At 32.3% G+C, this 17,883-nt stretch overlaps 1 protein-coding gene across 2 annotated transcripts in view; it reads right to left on the bottom strand.

Annotated features, from left to right (window-relative positions):
- Positions 1-10,168, bottom strand: part of LOC110992743 (protein alan shepard) — a 97,997-nt gene extending 87,829 nt beyond the window's left edge. Inside the window, exon 1 of one of the 2 annotated variants that reach the window (XM_022258711.2) lies at positions 9,924-10,168. The gene's annotated coding sequence lies outside the window, so the exon portion shown is untranslated. The remainder of the gene's footprint in view (positions 1-9,923) is intronic. The other variant, XM_022258684.2, reaches the window with a different exon arrangement.
- Positions 10,169-17,883: the final 7,715 nt, after the last annotated feature.

Here is a 17,883-nt window from a genome sequence, read left to right as displayed (position 1 = left end):
AAAACGCAAATGATAGCTATGTAATTGACGTATAATGACAGCTATGTAATGACGTATATATGACAATTTGATATTTGTAAGAAATCAATATTCAAAATATTTCTATTAAATAAATACGTTTAATTATTTTTACAATTTACAATTTAATTATAATGATAGTGCTATTGCCCATTCGTATAAACAGTGAAGAGAACTATAAAACTCGGTATGGTCGTATGTATACAGTTCATCCAAAGAATGATGAATGTTTCTATTTGTTGTTGTTGTCGAATGACGCATTTAATCGAGTAAAGGAAGTTTATGATACTTTAATGAAGGCAAACGATGATGAAAATGGTGGTTTATATTTCCTAGATGCCCTTGGTGGAACTGGCAAGACATTCCTCATGTCATTAGTTTTAGCAACTGTTCGGGCGAGATCCAACATAGCGGTTGCAGTTGCTTCTTCTGAAATAGCAGCCACATTGTTAGAAGGATGCCGTACGGCTCATTCAGAATTAAAATTACCGTTAAATCTTCAAACTATTGGAGAACCAACGTGTAATATTGCAAAACACTCAGCAATGGCCAAAGTTTTAGCGGCATCGAAAATCATCATCTGGGACGAATGCACAATGGCGCATAAACGTGCATTGGAAGCACTTAACCGAACATTAAAAGATTTACGCAATGAATCGAGATGTTTTGGAGGAGCAATGATTTTACTGTCTGGCGATTTCCGCCAAATACTGCCAGTAATTCCAAGATCTACGGCTGTCGACGAAATAAACGCTTGCCTCAAATCGTCAAATCTATGGCGCTATGTGACGAAACTGCAGCTGACAACAAACATGAGAGTTACATTGCTTACTGATAAAAAAGAAGAAAAAGAATAAAGATGTAGATGACCTGAACTACATAATGGTATGCGTTTGGTGGTTAGAAAATTGAAGAACAATGTAATTTACGCTACGATAATGATAGGAAAATTCAAAGGTGAGGAAGTTCTTATTCCGAGGATCCCGATGATCCCAACCGATATGCCGTTTGAATTTAAAAGACTTCAATTTCCGATACGTCTTGCATTTGCCATGACCATCAACAAATCACAAGGCCAATCCTTAAAAGTTTGTGGTTTAAATCTAGAACATTCATGTTTTTCCCATGGTCAATTATACGTGGCATGTTCACGGGTCGGAAGACCATCAGCGTTGTTTGTTTTTGCGCCTGATAATAAAACAAAAAATGAAAAAATGTGTATCACAAGGTACTTAAGTGAAGAGCAACCTATGTACTAAAATACAGAAATAATAATGAATGATTAATGTAGGTATTTCATTTTTTTGTATTTTTTCCAATAAAAAAACCCAAACTGCTTATTTATTGCCATTAAGGCGGAACAAAGTTCGCCAGGTCAGCTAGTATTAAGATAAAAACTAATCATCAGTCAGACCAACCTAAATCATTACATCTGTACTCATGGTTAGTAGTCTTAATACACCTGCTATAATATTTTAATGCCTAATTTCACGATGATATATTACTTAAATGTGGTTAAACAAAACGGTACATACATTTATGCTACAATTTACTCTAAGTATTTATTCTTTAAGTTCGATATAATTTCCTTATTGTAGTATAATTGTCTGTGAGGCATACCAAAAATCCATTGTACGCTTCAAATGATTTTGAAAGGATATTGCGTCTGATTATTCATACGGATGGTATTTTTGCGACAAAGCACTTGGCTCGCGTTCATGCATTTTTCAAAGTATCTTAATATGTATGTATATAGGTAAAGAATAAGCAATAAAATATGGGTAATTTTTATTTTTATTATAAAATTTATTTTGACTGTTCTCTTGGTAATAAGTATTATGTGTGCAATAAACAGATAAATAGGTGGCTTTCTTGTTTACGCTTTATGTAGGAGTGGCTTGTGACAAATAGTTTGCAATAAATTGCAAATACTCCGATGCGATACTGCAAAATTACTTTATATATGAATTACTAATTTTGTCTGGCATTTCTCAAAGTAAATAATCCTCTTTGTCGCATTATTAAAAAGAAAAGCTATATTTAAGTTATTATATCAAGAACAAACAATACACAAAACCTATTTTAGGATATTTTCAGTGCTTATGAAAGAAGCCGACAGGTTTGATAAATAACATTGCAAAACACGGTGACATTTCTTGTAGTACAATCACAAAGACTGTCTAGAATTGCGGATTCAACGTTTGCTTTCACTATAAATATACCACAAATTATGAAGGGAGTATTACTACAGATTACAACATAATAATAAAATAAGACAAATGTTAATATGAATAAAAACACAGGATGAATCGCTGTGAAAAGCCTTTATATTCCAAATTATTCTTACGTAGTTTTGTTAAACTCGTAACAAATTAATAAATAATTCGTTTCGTTTTCATTTTAATGGCTAAGTTTTCACATGTATGTTTCCAGTATATATATTACAGTATTCTATTGTGATATATGTGCCTGGTGATATCCATTTATTTAAAAATATAAACCAAACGGAAATCTCTATTTTCGATGTCCCATTTACAATCTAAACCGGTCCAAAGTTCTAAAATCCAGTAAAACAAATACGATACTAATGTTTGGTGATAATTATGTAATAAATATGTTTGTCACGCGACGAGCGTGTGCAGATAACTGATAACATACTGGAAGGCGCCTGGTTCGAGCGTTAGATAAAAGCAAATTTGAATATAGAATGATATTAAAACATTATACTTTCCTTTTTGCGATTTCAGTTACGAAATATACTTCCGCAGCGACAAGTTTAAATACACAACTACCCTGGTTACTTATTGTAATAATTGATGTTTTTAATACTTTTATTATTACTTTCTCAGAACGGATAAAAATGTAACTCCTAGATAGTTTATAGAAAATCGGTGATCACTGGGTCCAGTTTTGGTTAAAGAATTTATGTCTTTGTATTTCAATAAAAAAACCATTCATAATTTTATGTATGGTGCACTAAATTCCCATATTGCTAATATTTACATGAAGTACTTGCCTTCATGTTCGATTGCTTAAGAAACAAGTTTCATGTTAATAAGCACATACTTATTAAAAATTATGAATGCCATAGACTGGAAACTGTCGTACATTACCAATTTTTGCCCTGCAAAAAAAATGTATTTAATACTAAACGTATCTGTAACCGACTTGTATATAACTTAGAGATAAAGCTGACTTTCGATTGCATAAAATTTTGTTATAATAATATTATAGATAAAGCGTGAATTATAAAAGGTAGAACCGTACAAATACGATAATTATCATTATCAACGCAACACTCATGTCAACGCTCTCGCGACACGATGTTGAAATAAATGCAATTTTGTAATCCCTCACCGTCATTAAACTTAAGTGCCACTCGGAGTTACACGTTTTAACCGCATTATATTTATTTAGAAGTTTATTAAATATAATAATCTGCAAATATTTCACTTAGCGGTCAATTTTTAATAACAATTCACTCAACAAAAGCCTCTTTTATCCTTATTCTACATAGCTATAGATATATAAAGTTTTCTTGTAGGCTTTAAGCACAATCACAATACATAATTTCATAAATGTAATTCAATCTACACTTATGAGTGCAAATAAAAAAAATCTTTCATTTTTGATACCTGTTTTAAGTAAAAATAAAGGGAAGAAAGTTTGAAACGAACTAGCAAGAGACTTTCTGACACTTTTTGGAAGTTATTGGCGCGTTAGATTTTTTTACGATGCGCTTGCTTCAAAAAACTATCACTCAAAAGTGAGCTATACAAAGTCAACACTTTAGAATTTTTCTAAAGTGAGTGTCAACTTTTCTACGAACGTAGAATAAACCGAGAGTTAAAATTTTTGAAATGATTTTTGTCCTATAACAAAATGCTTATGAAAAACTCCACATGACATATTGTATTGAATAAACGAATAAAAATATGTGAAATGCTCAATTTTTAGGTATTTCGATAGCGGTTCTTTATTTTCTAGCAGTTTATCGTAGATAGACCGAGAGGTCGTTGGTCAGACCTAAATATCAAAATGGGTCAGGAAAGGATCTAATCTCCTTGAAGTTATAGAAACAAAAATATGTTTAACCATATATATTACGGGAAATCATACATACATATGAAAATAAGTATAATTTTCATATAATACCATAAAATCCAGCGTAGTAACTCACTACCTTTTTATCAGAATCTTTCGTGAAGTACTTTTATCGTGATGTGCAAAATAATGATTGCGAATACTAAACTTTATTGTAAGCGTGACGTGACGATATAATACCTGTGTGTAAATATTTTATATGTATTTGGTGAAAAATAGAAAGGCCCCGTGGCTCAGTCAACACAAATGACTCTGTCTTTGACTCGCGGTTTTGTTCTTTTTGATAAACGGAGGATGCAACACAAAATTATAGAACAGATACAAATGCGTCTGAACCATAGAAAGCTGCATTGCCACATTTAATTTAAGGATACGGAAATTCTGTATCCGTCAAACGAAGATTTAATTGTAACACAAGAAACCAGTGTGGGCACCATAAGAACTAGGTATTGTAATATATATAAAACAGTTATCGAACGTGACGCATGTCTTCAAAGTCATCGTAGTTCAGAGAACACAAGTGTATGTTTCACTAACATCAATAATATAAATATCCTTATGAATCACTCAAATACTCAGGGTAAGATCCAGAATCCAGGATTAGCAATAAAAGTACGACATCAGCTAGTCAAATCCATTGGAATTTGGCATAATTGTTATAGGTGGTACAGTCTTTCTAGTGTATTATACGAACCAGACATGAAAAGTAAATTAACAAGTCCAAGAAGATATATTATAAAATTATATGTTATTCTATTCGCAGGCAAAAATAGTATGACAACTATAAAAAAATGTAAAAGTTACTGAAATAATTTCTTACACGTGTTAACCGCTATTCAAATAACTGAATATGATGGGCATCTATCACGAACAATCTGCGAAGGTCGGGCAGAGGCGTCCATATAAATGAGGCTCTTTAATTATACTTGGCAGACGGGAAGCCTCACAAGTGAGTAAAGACTGAATTACGTCACAGATTGGCCAGATACTATGTGCCGATAGAATTGATCTATTTAGTTTTGTTCAAAGAATAAATATACCACGGATTTAAGATGTCTTTTTGTACTGAATCTTTAACATTGGTAGTAAGTAAAATCTTAATAATAAAAAGGGATAATTACTACTCATTTTAAAAGGTCTGCCGATGGTTCTGCCATATAGAATAGCTTTTGATTGTGGCTTGTTCGATCAAGCCGTTACTTTGAAAGTAAGAATCATAATCTTGTTACCCGTTGATCCAAAAATCTTATCTAATTACAAGTTATTCCGTATATTAAGAAATATTATAGAATACATATATTTAGCAAATATAAGCTCTATAAAAAAACTTTTTTAAACACTCTTTGTCTCCAATCGAATGGGCCGTTAACTCTAAGGTGTATTTTATAGTGCACAGAATTAATGTAGTATCAGTCATACTAAGGTAATAGTGTGTGAAATATAATGTCTATTGTTATAAGCTTTCAGATAATATTCACTGCATTAACTTTAGTTTTTGATCCTTGAAGTACTTGTATATGGCAATGCGACAGAACGATCAATCTGGATGAAATGGCGACTGTGCTGGCGCCGACGCGGCCGACGCACCCGACCACAGACTATATCATTATGGCCGCAATATACACTGCGAATCTCTGAACAATTTTTATATAATAAATAAGAAATTAAATTTATTAAGATATTGTAATAATAAGCTTGTTGTAATGTTAATATTGTACTTTGTGGCTATGAATGATAAAAAGAATAAGATTATCAGTTACCTACTAGTATATTGATTCAGTTCTTTGGTAATTTGTGGTATTAATAAATATTTAGGTTTTATTAGATATTTTTTAAGACATCCTTTCCTTTATGTTTGTATGTTGAGCTTACTAGAAATTGTCGGTAATTCTCATTTATAATTCAAGCAATGGTAAATGTAATAAAAACGCTTAGTCAAACACGTGACACGCTGTTTTCATCACATGACGTTGCTACTTAATAATTGACGTCTTCTGGCGTCTGTCTGACGTAGCCTTAAGTCTAGGGCTCGGCACAGTTCAAGGCTAGACATTGTATTTGATTCCTGTAATATTCCATTTGCATTCTGCCAATATCGGAATATCATATCATTATAGCTGAATTATATTTCTTTCCATTTCTCATCGTAAAAAAGACATAAGAATCCCAAGAATTTCGTGGAAGATATATTTATTTAATGAAATTATTCGACGTCGATTTGTTGCTATTTCATATGTGTGTATATAGTGCTATTTCATAGTGCTTCTAATAACTTTAAATTAATTATAAAATTTATTCAATAAAACTTGTCATTGATATTATTTGGTTTTATTGAAGACAAAAAAATATTCTACACAAAATTAAAAAAAAGATATATACATTGTACTAACGTAAATTAAATTTCAAAAATAGAACGTTTAACCAATTCCACGAAACGTTTCCATATTGTAACAAGGTTATCTACATAAGTAGAGCATCCTGATCGAATCTGTGACAGTGGTGTTGGGGTAGGTCAGCACTCGCGTATGGGCTGCATTCCGCGCCGGACGCTACTAAAATAAACCATAGTGTGAACGAACGACGAAGCGGTAGGGTTGCCAGTAAAAAGGCTACTTCCCAGCCCTTACATTATTAGCCTCCAACCTCAGCCCCAGTTAATACGATGTTGAGGGGTTTAGTTTCACCCTGTTCCTATTTCAGTTTCTTTATTTCTGTTTCTTAATTAATCGATTCTTATTTCAATTTATTCTCGACTTTCGAAATCACTTCTTTAAACTAAATACTATGTATATTTTACTATAAAAATAAATTGTTTTGTGTTATTTAAATTACAGTAAATATAGTAAATGCATGGTAGACATTACTTAATTAATTATTAGCAGAGTAGTGATGATAAGAGATTAGCAATTTTTTGCTTTGCTCTATATTTCGCTGATTAACGAGAAGTCATAGATGTAAACAAATATTTCTTACTCCGGACTTTACATGTAATGAATTTTAAAATTGCCAATACGTTTAAACCGTCTTCATAAAAATACAGTATTAATTACAATAATAATACGCCTAACACTAGAAAAACAGTATGAGCAGCGCCTTATGTAACCCATTTGTAAATACGTGCCGGACCGCATCGCTATTTACTTATCGTAACCGCATGATAACGGAACAATGAGACTACCAGATACCTTGCGCAGACGCTTATCAAAGTCAATAGTCTTTTGTATATTATCCAGTATCCTAATACCGGACGCTTTCATATATAAAAATGCTACTATATAAAGTATCGTTTGCGTTCGTCACTTTTTAAATTCTTTACACTGTAACTTTATATATTAAGCTAAAGTTCGACTGCTTACGTCAATTGTTTTTCACTTAAATAGACTTTTATAAGAACAACTCAGCTTTAAAATATTACAAATTCATTTACGGACAACGCTTGAATAACCTTGAAAAGAATTACTCACTGACAATGACATTAGCTGAAAGGTCTGTTGTAAGTGTCATAATGGAATAAGGGCTATAATCCCGTGAAAGTCTAAAGTCTCATAATCCCCTAGTAGGTTATTGCAGACATTGGGTGGACACGTTTTACTGCGTTATTGTTCTAAACAGGTAACGTGGTGATTAGTAACAAAGGATTAGAAACGAATAAATTTTGTACCTATTCAAATGATGTTTCCAAGAACTAAACAACTTTCTGACTGAGCTTAATGTAACCAAACGAACGAAGAGTTGTTGTGAATTAAAACAACCAAGATACTTTTAATATCGATAACATGATAGTCTGTAAGGATCCGTTAGAAATGTTAACGTTTAATTTCGTTTAAGTTTAGCTTTAATATAATTAAAATAAAAAAGTACTATGAGAATAAGTTAAATTAAAACTATAATTAGTGTCTCCAACTTCCAAGTCACTCACTTTAACCTCAAACTCCACTCCAACGACTAAAAGAAAATACTTGATTTTGGATGAACACTATTCTTCATATAACCACTCTATAAGCCAGAAAATGCTATACATATATACTTAATACTATAAAAAGTATACGGCGAACCATATACTTATTATAGTTTATTTAAATTCCGTTTAAAACTATTAATAAGGATATTATATTTAAAACCAAAAGCGTGGGCTAATACGTGTGATAAATTTAGTATTTTAGCAATTATTATTATCAGTGAAAATAATAACTCATTATCATAATGTTAATATAATTTGAATATAACATTTAACCTTTAACCCGTCAATGTGTTCACGTTTACATAATTTAATGTTGAAAGTGTTTTGTTATTTAGATAACTCGTAATCGTCTGTTAAAATTGTTTTTGGGTTCTAGGACCTGAGCCTTAAGTTGTAGTTCTAGGAACGAGACTACTATTTCTTTCTCCTATATTTTATACTATCAATGTTAATTTATAAAGTACCAGGACATATGGAGTGTGGGGTCTTTCTTTCTGAACACATTTTCAAGTCCTTTTTTCGGTAAATAAAATCTATATTATTGTAATTTTCTTTAACATCTTTTTTAAATAGAAAACACCCCTTTTGCCTTCGATCTGAAACATGTGCTGTTTATACTTAAACCCTGGACTTCCGCGGTTATGTTCTTTGGTTAACGCCCAGTTTTTTAATACTCTGTGGTTAAATATAATCTTGCTGATTAATGTAAATTAAAAACGGGACGCATGGATTCACAAAAAAACATCATTTAAAGTCCGCTTTTATATAACTTAGTTATTGCATAATGTAAATGTTTTACAATTCGGCTATACTTACATAATACGATAAGAATCAGTTATCAACTATATTATCTGTTGTTTCAACAAGCAAGTGCAAAGTGCCTCATAACTAATTCGTTTTCTAAAATGGTACTGTCAACTTCCCATATTATTATGCGTGAGTGTACCGGAAAAAGGTAACTGGACGTTTCCGGTTCTATAAATTATGGTCTAAATAGGCATAGACTATTAATAGTCTGTATGTATGTCTTTACGATTCTAATTTGTTGATTTTACGACCTCTTTAAAATTCTGTTGAGAGTTGGTAATGATTTTAATTATTTTATTACTGTTATCTTGATGTGTTTTAGGGTTTTAGTGACTTTTATAGTAGGTATGGCAACTAACATTTATCAGTTGTGAGTTACGACCTTCGCAAGCGCATTTTGATAAGAGATAATGAACTGCTAGGTATTTTAATACCAGCGCACTAATGCAGTCAGTTTGAGTGTCACGGTTTTCTTTATATAATTTATTTTCCAAATCATTTTATTAGTATTTTTTTAAAAATAACTATAAATTTGGTGTTTTCACATACATATTTCAAACATATTTTGCAATTAATTTTTTTATTTAAGTAATAGTAAGTATACAGAACGAGTATTTTTTTCGTTAAAACTGTGTTAAGTTCAATTCATCCTGAACTGTAAAAATATTAAAAGCATTATTACTCAACATAGATATAGATAACATAAAGATATCTTTTGTGACAATTCGCTTCTCGTAGTTCATACCGGCGAAATCAGCTGACACCGGCCGAGCGTAGATTAAACTTTCAGTACTCAATTCCATGACTGAATATATTCAACACTGAATCGGCTTACCGAACGATGTTTTGATAATCCGTCGAATAATGACAGATTGTACACAATACGATGTATTACGCGTAAGCCGACACTGTTTATCAACAGATACCTTCTACGTTCGGCAAACCAAATTCTTCGAATCCCTGGTATCGTAATTTGCCAATTACATTTGAGCGGATTAAAATAGACAATTAGGTATGCATCGATCGCACTCACCGTGCGCTCGCTTGACGGCGTGATCAGCTGAGATCTATAGCACTTAGCACTGTGGTTTCCGGCTCCAAACGCTGGACAGCTTCCAGATGCACTCGCGCCGTCTGCCGATTCACACACACACAGACTACACGTCAGAGGGCAGCAAATTGCATCGCGTGTCTCGCGTACTAACAGCGAGAGTGTCGGCCGGCGACTGAGCCTCGGAAGCGCGCGGGGGTGAGGCGCCGCCGTCCCGCGCCGCCCACTTCCTCAGATGAATGACAATAATGGAAGACGTTCAACTCGCCCGCAAACCGAATAATATGAATCATTGCATTAGGGTGCAGCCCCGCCCGAACTTGCATGATTGTGAGCTTATCCTCATGCTTCTGAAAACCTTGATGCATCTGTTGTATCCACAGTCTGAATAGATAATAAGGGAAGATATTCCCTTTAGAACAAACTTTGCTTTCGTCTGCAGTTTTATTAACAGTAAACGTCGCTCTATTGGTTTGGATATAGAAATAGTTTTTTTGTAAAACAAATACATACAATGTGTAATATAAATTCTTTTTAATTTCGTCGCAGAAATTATTTCATTAAAAATAGCCAATTTTTACCTAGAATGCACAATTTTTCTTTTGCAATATGTTTGTGGTACAATACAACTTAAAGAACTGGTTCCGTTCTACGATAATTAATATTAAATGTGGAAAAAAATATAGAATATTCGCATGGATACAGGAATTTATTTTATTTATCGCTCTACATTTGCGTAGGCGCAGCAGACAAAAATAAACAGAAAATAAGTTACTCTACAAGTTGGTTTCATGACAGACATACAATGCATGCAGAACGCCTACATAGGCTATTTACACTTTTTTATCAAGGACACCCAGAGATCGAGTAGCAAACCATTTGTAGATACAATAATCAAAGTATTTGTATGGCTTTTGGGGTGAGCGATCTCTTAAAATATAGTCTATTTAAGAATATCTTATTAAACAAAAGAATAAAAAAACGACAAGAATTAAAAATGGTTGAGTATTTAATTTTTGGGCGTAGCTAATATGAGCACGAATTAGAAATAAGAAAAGTGTCAGAGGAAGCGGAAATGAAGTATTTTTATCTGTATAAAATACTTAAATCTTAACTTCTGAACTGAATATATCCAGTGCCTTTCATTTTCAAGACAATTATAAATTTTCCGTGCAACGAACTCGCATTGTCCCAAGAGAAAACCACTAATTTACCTTGAGTGGACACAATTGGAAACACGAGAGGGCGTTGTATTAGATTAGCTTAGATAAGATTAGTGGCTGCAGATATTGCAGTTTATCTACCTTAAAGCTGTTTTTCACGCTTCAGATGCGTACGCTAACGTTATTAATATCATCCCTTCATCTTTCAATAATGGCTCAATTTGCATCCGTTTGTTTGATAATTTTCATCTGATAAACAAGTAGGTGATCAATTTTCTATCTGGCACCTTGTTTTCCTTCACCGTGCTAGATGTGCACATAGACAGTAAGTCGTATGTAAATTGCACAGCAGGAGAATCTACGACCGCGTGGATTAGAGTCGCACGCTGCAACCACTGCGCCAACACTAAATCTATATTCAAATTTACATTTACAACAATATCAATATCTTAAATTTACACTGTTTATGACGAAATTAACAGACGATTTTAGATATGCAGTAGAGTTGTAAAGTCTCTCTGCATTTTCTATCGCATTTACCATGGAGATCGTTCGGATTAATACCTTCAGCTGAGGAGAGTTTATCATCGGTCTAGGCAGAATACGAAATTCCACGTGTATCATACAGTGTGAATATGAAACCAGTTGCCCACTGCCCACTGTCCTTCAAGATAAGAGCGTAACTTAAAAATATTCTTGAAATAAATCTCTTATTAATTTAAACGAAATAAACACATTAAAAGTCCGAAGAAAGACGACATCTCTTACATCTTTAGTAGCTTATTCGTTTAAACCTTATCTTAATCCATACGTTAATATGCACACTAACAATCTTAGTAAGAAATAGTTTCGTGTTCTAATTTCAGATAGTTGACCAAGTATTTAAATTTCATCTACTATGAGGATACAGGAAAAATATGTAATATGTTATTTTAATCAAATCTGCTTAATGGTTGAACTTAATTAATTATTTATTTTACTAAACAGTGTTTTTAAATATCAATAGACTTGTACACTGGATATTGATAATTTCGCAATTCGTTTCAGTTTCTATCTAACCAAAACAACCAAAACATTGTTTTTGTATTTGGCATGAAATATTAACTATCTTTAAACTCCAAGCAAGGATGAAAAGTGTAATTGCTTTAAATTGCATTACAGATAATGGCTCAACAGTAAGTATAGTATGCAATGACACTAAATTCAATCGCCTGCCCCGAGGCAATACTCGTGCGTAGCGTTATCAACCAGACTGCACTTTAGCCCTTCATAAATATTTACAAAAGGCGGAACTCGGGTTATATGCAAACGATTAAAATTATAAACTGCTTTAAAATCATAATTGTAATTTCCTTTGTGTAATTTTTTAGGTTATATGGTAAATAAATATTAAATAAATTGTTTTATTGTATTAATCTGTAGAACTAGATAATTTCATATGAATTATTGTCATCACTTAATTAAACTCAATTGTGATGTCTAAAAATGTTTCTGTCACAAAAATCATAATAAAATGACACAATAAGTAACTCAGAAGACAGGTCCTTGGTTAAGGGCTGGTTACCGACAGAAACAAAAAGAGAAATTTTTTTCAATTTACAATGGACCTGCCTTTCAGTCTCTCTAGTAAAACCAATCTGTATAATTATATATATTCGTCCTATTGATGTATACAATGCTGGACTGAATACAATTTGTTTCGACCGGATGTTTACAAAGTTTTCGAAGTAATTTGATATTTTTGCGATCTTTAAAGACCTGCCACCAAGTCACAGTACTCTAAATACAGATTAAAATTGGAGATTATATCACGCATGTATTTCGCAATCTCTTCGCACCTTTAGATCTAGTACAATTTAGAATTACAATATACGCTATTTATTTGGTATTTGGACAAATTTCCAACTGTTCCACCAGTAAATAAAGCAGACTCCCCCAGTGTATGCGAATCGTCTAGCCAGTTAGCATTGTCGTTGTCGAATTAACGACTCTTTGTTTACCTTTTCCGTATAGTGATTAATCAAGGCTGTGGTCTACGCGCATCTATGATTCAAATTTAATTTGGGTATGCATAAAGGCCCTACACATGTCGCAATTTTTTAGACATAATATTTTACCATATTATTTTATATATCGGAATTATTTTGTTTCGCATAGATCAGGGTAAACGGGAAGAAGGCTCACGGTGAGGCGATTTTAAGTGATACCGCCGCCCGATGATTGCCAGCTCGCGAGTGCGTTGCGGGCCGTTAAATAACACAGTCAATTACTTTTTTCTCAGTCAAATGAAAATAAACAACGATCGTCATGAAATGCAAGACAATATTCGCTTTTTATTGTTGGTTAATAATGTTTGGTGGCTATCAATACTTTAATTAAATTTTATCTTCTACATGCCATATGACAGACAGTTATCTTTAGTTATAACCCATATGTGATTAAAAGTTCGCAACATGGTAATAGGTACAAAACTATCTAAACGAAGTAGAGAAGCCGGAGAAACCTGATAGAAGCAAAAGACGCATAATGGATATACATATACATGTACATGACCTTCATCTTAAATCCAAAAGATGTATTGCATTACTCCAAAAGATATAATACATAACATTTGTAAACCTTTTTTCATGTTACATCTGTTAGAGTGAATAATTTTCAAATTGTCAAAATGTAACACCGCAATCAAATCGGTTTCCGCTATCAGCAGAATTTAAACAATCGGACATTAAGTTCCCGGGGTCGATGTGTACGGATATTTTTGTTTTATTTGTCGGATCCTTAAAGTTCATCGTGTCTAGACCGGTTAACCCACGCCTTACCATACCCCGCACAGATTTCTGCATCTTGCTACTAGGGATGGACATTTATCATTTTTTAATTATTAGAATTTTATGCGATGATTATATATATATATAAATATTTATATTAGTTTTCCATTGAACATTATAAGGCCAACAGATCACCAGATCAGTCTTTAGTGACATTCGTAACAATTATTGTTTGGTAGATAATTAATTCCCTGATCATGGTAATGAGCCATTACAACTAGCCAGACATTATCTATGAGTTGGTTTTATTTAGTAAAATTAATTAAAAAGGCACTAGTTTTTTTAATACTCGGTAAAACTTCATTCTATATATAGATATAGTTACATGCAGGCGAAAACACGTTTAAAAAAAAGTAAAATACTAAAAAATATGTTATTTTTATATTTGTGGGGCACCATAGTCTCGATTTGCTAACACTTAATTTTTGAAATAAATAGGATATATATACATAATATACTCGTATATAGTAAAATGATCATGTCTTTTATGTAATTGTAGGTAAATGCATAGACGTTTCAAGGATTTAAAATATGATTCGACAATATTCATAACCGAGTGTAAATACGTTAATTTCCCATCACTACGCGAGCCGCCATACAAGTTACTTTATCCTTTTTTCATCCTTTTGCAATACGATGTGATACTGGCCTCGCGTTAATAAAACTAGTAACATAAACCTTATAATTTTCTATCGAGGAAACCTTTAAACTACTTATGCCATATCATGTCTGATCAATTTAGTTCAATGGGTATGATTTAAATTATCTTCTTTGAAATGCGAGAGCGTGGTGCTGAATTTTATAACCATTAAACTGTTTGGTCTTATAACTACTGAATTAGTACTAGTAACGAGTAGCACATTTGTTACATAAGAATAAATATGATAGCTACACATTCGTTTAAAATTCATTTTTAGATATATACATCAGTTGAATAGATATGATTTGGATATTCAATGTTAATAATTTAATTCTGTCAAATATAATTGTCCATATGAAATTAATATTTACCATAGTTACTAATATTGTACTAAATCTAATACTGAGTCTTTCAAGCATTTCCTTTGTCTAAAAATTAAGTATTTATAATGACAACTTTACTGAGAGTAGACCGTCTAAACGCTTTTTACAACTATTAAAAGTTGGAAATATGCTTGCCTTAGAATTAAAACTGCACCGTGTTCCTAATTTCATGTTTCAGCCTAAGGCACATGTAATAAGCGTTGAGAAATGAGAGATGTCACCGACATGCACGGTCTAACCCTGATGAATGATGTATGCAATGGATCCTTAATATACCAGCGCTGACATAATTCTCTACAAAACTGTATAATTGAAAAGCGTAATAAATTTCTACCATAAATTACCACAAACATTTATCTTAGTAATAATAATAATCCAGTGACGGTATATAGGTCTTGGCTTCAGATTGCATCCGTTTCTTTGATCATTTTTATTTCATAGACAAGTAAGTGATCACCCATCTGTGTGACTCATTAGGTCGAATTTTGGATTTGAGATTTGCTGGTTTCCTTAATATGTTTTAAATGCGCACAAAGACAGAAAGCCGATTAGATGCACAGCCGGGTATCGAACCAACGACACAAGGGACATACAGACAAGTCTCATGTTGGAGGCGTTATGCAAACGCTGCTTTATCATCATACATCCATAGAGTAATTTAATATTTTATTTAAAATAAATTTCTTTGAACCAAGACACCTGTCAAGCAAAACGATATATGCAAATAATTTAAATTGAATTTATAATGGTTAAATAAGTTTTGCTAAAATTTCTGACCAGTAACTTCAATAGAGAATTTAATTGACTCGTTTTTGTTTAAATTTTTTACTATTATTTAAAAAGAGACATTAAATCTCACCTCCGCATCGTTTAATCAAAATTTCACATGCAATACTGTTGCTATGTAAACGCCGTCATGAAACATAATGTGGTTACACAAAGGCATTATATATTTATATATTTATTCTCCTCTCTGCACAAAGCAAGCCATTCTTGCGGATTATACCGACTATGTATAGCTGCATACATTCAGTCCTTTAAGGCTGTCTAACAGTTTTACAACGATATTAAATAAAACTTTAGCGGATATAAAAGTATTGCACTATAATGGTTGTCGTTCGACATCAGTCGTGGTCAGAGACTGCGTTTATGTCCGATAATGAAGTTTAATTTCAATTTACTTGCGTAGAACAATGTGATAGAAATGTGACAAACTTGGTGTGATTTTGATTACTTTTATTGCCTTTTAGATGTTAGGAACGCTAAAGCAATATCTGCTGTTGGGTTTTCACATCTATGTGTACTTAAAACATGTCGTGTGGTGGTCACGGAAAACAGCCATAGTTATATAGCCAGTTGTTAAGATTATTTTTATTACTTATATCTCTGTCTTAATTTTTTTGTACCTTTTTGTAAGATTGTAAGACTTTCATATACATATCAAATACTTCATAATAAAATGCCGTTTCCAATATAAAAGTGATAAAATTTAGCGTTAACATTTTGCAATACTAACGACATAAATGGAGGAAATTTAAAAGAAAAATGATCTGAATTTCCAAGTTGTACGATAACAAAACCACAAAATTGGATTTCCCGATATAATCTCGTGTTGCTGGTGACAGCGAGACGGCTTTTTGTATTTCCCCGCTAACTTAGCTAAATTATGTTTAAACTAATATTGCTATAGATAGGGCTTAAAACAGTACCTCTTGGAAAACGGGAAAGAATTTTAATTAAAGTTTTAAAAGGGATTTACTTCGTAACAGACAGGCATTGGTCATATAAATGACATATATATCATAATTTTCGCAAGTTTACTGGCTATACATAATTCTAGATTCGCTTGCCTGAATTTAAATATAATTATTAGAGAATAAATAATGAAATTGTAATTTACTATTTTTAATAATAATAATAATAATTTATTCTTATTATCCATTTATATCGGACGTTGTAAATTATAATTCGCTATTTCTGTTGACATTTTAATGTCTCTGTTTTTTATCATTTATCAAGGCAAGTCGTTCATCAGCTTTCTGAACATACCCAATTGATAGTACTAAGCAATGGATGCGGTATTTCACCATTATAAAGCCAGACGAAAAGGATTAAATGCAATTTTTGCGTTTAACAAGAACATCAATCATAGAAAGCCATTACTTCAGTAAAAATGTAACTTTTGGGAAATCGTAAATCTTTATAAAAGTTAAGGGGCGCTTTCGTTCGTATGACATTTTGAATTATTGGCAACATTACGGTAAATCTCACTGTATTTGTCAATGTCTTGTACTTAATGTAATGACTTTCCATACCTGAATTATTATTATTATTATTATAGCTTTACGCTGAGCGTATAGCCACCGACAAAGGTAAGGGAACAGAACAATAAAGAAAAAGAATTTTACATCGAACGAAAATTACATAGTATAAGGAATAGGATCAGCAGGTTATAAAACTATCTCTAATACAATATACTACATTATAGAAAGTAACAACTAAGAACAGTAATTAAAATATATCATATAGAAAATTATTTGTATACATATGTACTTATAATTTTATATTATTTATATTAAGAAAAAACAAATCTTTTTATATACATTATGATTTAAAGATGAAAGCATAACAGGAATAGATCTAGGTAACGGACCTGAATTAATTTGAGTGGTTAAAAAACAAAATGCTATTATTTAAAGATTACCAATTTCTCTGAGTGGCCGTTTAATTCCTATACAGCAACAAGTAATGTAAACTATCTTAGAAGGCAACTTAGTAGATTTCTGGTAGTTCAAGAACCTACGGCCGCGATAGATGGATCAGGTGTTGTAAAGTGATAGGCTCCGCCGTTTGCCCCCCTGTTGTTTAAAAAAACTAAGTAAATCGTTGCCAATTTAGGGCATGACCTTAAAGTGAAATACACACACA

Source organism: Pieris rapae, chromosome 4 (assembly GCF_905147795.1).
Source record: "Pieris rapae chromosome 4, ilPieRapa1.1, whole genome shotgun sequence".
Classification (NCBI taxonomy): Eukaryota; Metazoa; Arthropoda; class Insecta; order Lepidoptera; family Pieridae; genus Pieris; species Pieris rapae.
This window is presented reverse-complemented; position numbering and strand designations above follow the sequence as displayed.